Source organism: Dipodomys spectabilis, unplaced genomic scaffold (genome assembly GCF_019054845.1).
Source record: "Dipodomys spectabilis isolate Male_0828 unplaced genomic scaffold, ASM1905484v1 ptg000136l, whole genome shotgun sequence".
Taxonomy (NCBI): Eukaryota; Metazoa; Chordata; class Mammalia; order Rodentia; family Heteromyidae; genus Dipodomys; species Dipodomys spectabilis.
In genome coordinates this window covers 13,964,268-13,969,712 of record NW_024870813.1, presented here as the reverse complement: position 1 = coordinate 13,969,712, position 5,445 = coordinate 13,964,268, and the positions used below count along the sequence as shown (strand labels likewise).

Genomic DNA, 5,445 nt, shown 5'->3' with positions numbered 1-5,445 from the left:
AAGTTTAGAAGTAGCTCTTAAGCAAGGCTTACGTTGAATCTATTAGCTCCACAAAGCTAACTCAGTTACATAAATAAGAACTTGAAAAAGCCATCACCTTAGGACCTAGCTATAAGTGCTTCAAAGTATGATCAAATCTAAAATGAAAGAGCCTTAAAATTGTCATTGACAAAAAAACGCAAATGTGAGCAATCGACCGAACAATATAATTTTTTTTCACTATACACATTATTTTAGGGAAATAAGATCAATAGTATTGTTAGGAACAATAAGGTTTCCTTGCTACAAATAGGCACCCAAGGATATAAGCCTGTATAAAGATTGCATCATTAACTACTTAAATTTAGAGGATACTACATGCTTCAGCAGCACGTTTACCCAAATTACAACAATACAGAGATTAACATAACACTTGCACAAGGATAATATGAAAATTTGTGAAGTATTCCATATTTTTCATTGTTCAATTGCAGAAATGAAAAACAGTTATTAAAAGGTTAATTACAAAATTACAAGTGTAACAATATATGCAAGTGTTAGAATTAAACGTTAGTTTGACATCAGTGTATTAAATCTTCACCTTAGAAAGGCCTTTACATAGAACTTCACAAAACTTTTGAAATTAGTTAACATTATCATTTTATCCCAAAGAAACAAACTACTATAAGAACCTAAAAAAGGGGCTGGGAAGGTGGCTCAGTGGTAGAGCGCTTGCCTTGCATGCTTGAGGCCCTGGGTTCGATATCTCAGCACCACATACGCAAAAAGAAAAAAGTCAGAAGTAGCTCTGTGGCTCAAGTGGTAAAGCGCTAGCCTTGAGCTGAAGAGCTGAGGGTCAGCGTTCAGAGTTCAGAGGCTGAGACTTCAGGCCCATGACTGGACCAAAAAAAAAAAAGAACCTAGAAAAAAATAATCTTAAATTTTCTATATGAAATGCAATCTGAAAGGACACATTTATTAATAAATAACATATTATAAAACAATGTTGAATTCAAAGTATATCTAGGAAAGAATTAAATAGATTATGGATATTATGCAAACACAGAATATAGAATATTTTAAAATATACTTTTTTCAGTCAAGAACCAGAAATATCTTTAGCTTCTGTACCACTCATTTCAACAGATAAGATCAAATTATTTCTGATTAAAAAATCACAAACTCTGCAGAAATCATTATAGATGTACACAAACAACTCAAATACATTTTGACATCAAAGTCAGGCAATTCAATTGGAAAAATTCCACGGAATTTTTACAGTAAGATATTGCTGTTATTTGGATTGTGAAAATATTTTGTATGGACACAAAGAATGGACTGGCATTTTGATGTTTAAGAAACCTAACTGATATCTTAGCTAAACTAAATAATGCTGCGATAAACATAGTTGTTCTGGTAGCTTTAGTATGGTCTTGTTTGATGCCCCTAAGTAGATGAATGGATTAAGAAAATAGAATTCTATGCAATGGAATTTTATGCCTCCCTCAGAAAGAATGCCATTACCCCATTTGTTAGGAAATGGAAAGAATTGGAAAACAATATATTAAGTGAAGTAAACCAGGCCCAAAGAAACAGATCCCATGGTTTCCCTTATTTGCAATAACTAATATATGTCTGAGACAAACAGAAATGGTCAGATAAGTTGATATTAGTTGAATTGAACCCCAAGATAAGGATTCAAATGTTATTTTTTTCTTTCTTGCAATTGTTTCTAACATATTTATAAGATGATATCTTTGCTGCTTTGTATGTCCCTCCACCACCGTAAAACCCCTACTTTAATTTTATTTGATGTTCGTATGATTTGTGGAGGGGAAGGGAAAAAACAAATTGTTTAAATAGGGATACAGGTTGACCCATTGCAACAATGAGATATACAAGACGTCAGGTAGAAAAACGAACTTTACAACTTTGACGGGGGGGAGGGGTAGTGAGGGGGGATGGGAGTGGGGGGGAGATGAGAAGGTATGGGAAGGGGAAATAAAGGAGGAGGCAACAATGCTTGATAAGAAATGTACTCATTACCTTGCCCATGTAATTTTAACCCCTCTGTATGGTGTTTTCACAGTAAAATAATAAAATTCAACAAAAAAAAAAAAGATAAAAGAAAAGAAACTTAACCGAACCATTACAACTTAATAGAACAATTTGTACAACCTTCCACAACTTCAAAGAGTAGTGATACATACTTATCCTTTTGGTAATATGAAAGGCAGTTTCTTCCAAGTTTTTCTTCAGACCTGGTTTGATATAATGGTTCAACAGAAGGAGATCTAGTGTATCTTTGCTATCTATATTCCCAGCAGCAAGATGCAAGAGAGTCAAGAGGCATTTAGTTTGGGCATTGGTATCTGCATCATGATGAAGTAAGAAAGACGCCACACTGGTATTATTCCACGAGTAAGCACTGCGCAGGGTTATCCAGCCATTAAAAATTATTGCATGAATATCTGCTGCTTGAGCCACCAACTCATGGACAATGTCTACATGTCCACTGTAGGCTTCCCAATGAAGAGGGGTATATTCATTGTCATCCCTAGTATTCACATGAGTGGCCTTTATGGAAAGTAGTCACCACACTCTAGTAAGCCGATTATTTTCAGCAGCACAAAGAAGAAATTTGCTTGGATCCTACTTCTTTTTTTTTTCTTGCAATTGATACGATTTCTCACTTTTTCGTTTTGTTACTCATCTTCATCAGAATTGCCTAACTAGAGTCTTTCAGTGCCAGTGGGAATAAGGTGTCCATGTATTTCCCCAATAGTTCATATTGGTTGAACTTCTGGGAAAAATACAGTGAATTTTCTGCATCTGTTTCTTTCATGATGATTTATTTTCTCTTTTTACGTTTTTATTATTCTAAGTCATTCTAACTGGAAAGTAGGGAATTGATGGAGAGCAAAGGAGAGATGTTTCTCCGTATCCAAAGGTACAGACTGAAAATGAGGATCATGTGCAGCTTCTCCCAGGAATGAGAAAATAGAAGGTGGCTCAGTGGTAGAGTGCTTGCCTTGCATGTATGAGCAACAGCAGGTCATGTCCACTTTGTAGCCTTGTCATTCAGACCCACGGTGCAAAGAAAAAGACATAATACCCCAGCCCTCTGAAGCTCGCCACTTTTTGTGGTATCCTACTTTTTTTTCTTCCTGCAAACCCTCAGGGCCTAGGATCCCAGGATACGCTATGGGTCCAGAGACTGCACCACAGCCTAGGGTGATGGAAGCTGAGTCAGCATAGCCACAACCTGAGTTCAAGCCCCGTGGTTAAAAATAAAGAATAAATAAAACAATTAATTAATTATTTAACTAAATTAAAAAGAAATAAAGATCTGTGGTTTGGAATTTCTGCCAGTTTCCTTCCTTAACCTGGAATTGGTACTCAGGGTCTTGGTAAATCTGTAGCAATGTGAGGGAAGGTGCAGCATTGCCACTACTTGAGTTCAAACCCCGTGCCAAGCCAAAAATAAAAAAAAGTCACTGAGCTCTGCAGGGGGAGTAGTTGTGGAGATGGGAGGGAAGGGAAGGTAGGGGGAAAACAAACAAAAGAGGAGGCAAAAATGCTCAATAGGAAATGAACTCATTACCTTGCTCATGTAACTGTGATCCCTCTGTACAACATTTTTGCTATAAAAATGTACAAAAAAAAGAAAAGATGTAGTGCTCAGAGAAGCACTTTGGGGATAATGGAAGGATGTCTGAAAAGCTGTATAAAATTCTACACTGCTTTTTTTTTTTTTTAATGCTCTGTATGAAACTGAATGAACATAACTGCTTTCAGTAAAAAAAAAAAAAAATTAAGCTACTGTCGTGGAACTGGGGTCAGTATTTCTGTAATTGCTGTGATTTGATCTCACCCTCCAGGTAACTCTTTTGCACCAAGAGTGAAGACGAAGCTTACTGTCTTTGAGGAAAACAAATTCAGGCTAGAGTTCTGAAAGCTCAAATGAATGCCCTGCAATTGAAAATAATATTACTATACATGTGTAATATATGATATATACTTACATATGTATGTTTATTACATATAAATTTTATTATTGATTTTGAATTTTATTTTTTATTTGATTCATTTATTTATTGTTTATTGTATTTAGTATTATTATACACATAATATTTAGTACATGTTTTACATCTATTATAAAATGATTCACAATAATTTAAGACATTGACTCATTTTCATTTATACTATATTAAGTGTTGAAACATGATACATAATTAAATGGAAGCATTTGTTACAGTCTTCACATGTTTAGAGTCTCGCCCACAGATGAGCTTTGTCTTCTTTATCTTTGGAAACCTTCCTATAGGGATTTCTTTAGATGATTTATAATCAGAGGCCTTTTCTTGAGGATAGGCAAGTTGAGGGATAAAATTTAAGGGTGGGGCTAGAAATGTGACTTAGTGGTAAGGAGCTTGCTCAGCATGCATGAATGCCATGGTTTGAATCCTCAGTGCCACATACTCAGAAAAACCCAGAAGCTGTGGAGTGGCTCAAGTGGTAGAGCTCTAGTCTTGAGATAAAGAAGCTCACAGAGAGTGCCCAGGCCCTAAGATCAAGCCCCAGGATTTTCAAAAATAATAGGCCAGATTCTGGTGCTGACATCTGGAAAACTAGCTTCTCAGGAGACTGGGAGCTGAAGACCACAGTTCAAAGAAAGGCTAAGCAAGGAAAGCCTGTTAGACTCTTATCTCCAATGAACAACCAAAAGACACTGTGGCTCAAGTGGTACTGTTTGCCTTGAGCTGAAGGGCTCAGAGACAGTGCCCAGGCTTGAGTTCGAGACACACAACTGGAAAAATGTGAGGGTTAATCAAAGTACTTTTCCTATTTGCTAATTAAGAGAACATTCTCTGGAAAATGAATGCTGATGTATACCAGAATTGGAGTCAGAGCTCAAGGTTCAAGTTTAGTAGATCCATATGCCCAGTCTCTGAGACTCTAGCATTATAACCTTGTGTGCTACAGGGTTCTGAAAGATCCAATGTTGAAAGGGTTAATATGCTCCCCAAGCCCTTTGTGATAAGCAGTTGACTTGTACTGAAAATGTCATTACAGTTCTGAACCTAGCAGAGAATCAGTAGCTCACGCCCATCACCCTATCTTAGGAGGCTGAGGTCTCAGGATCACAGGGTAAAGTCAGCCAGAGTAGGAAAGTCTATGACACTCTGACTTCCACTTCTGAAACCTCAGATGTTCAAGAGCTTCCTGGGTTTCCCTTGGTGATGAGAAGTTACTTGCACTCTAAATGTTCTTAAAGTTCTCAAGCTATAGAAGCAGGAAAGAAACATTATTGACCCATCATGGGTTCAAATGAAGTTTTCAGGGTCAAAGCCCTGTTAGCAGGAAGAACTCCATTGTATCACTGTATTTGAAGGACAGAAAATAGTTGCAAAAGCCAGGCTAGGTGAAAAGACCAAGGCCTGCAGGATTAGGAGGCAGAATGTA

At 36.9% G+C, this 5,445-nt stretch overlaps 1 pseudogene; it reads left to right on the top strand.

Annotated features, from left to right (window-relative positions):
- The first annotated feature begins 357 nt into the window (after positions 1–357).
- LOC122116613 lies at positions 358–457 on the top strand (annotated as a pseudogene).
- The last annotated feature ends 4,988 nt before the right edge of the window (positions 458–5,445 follow it).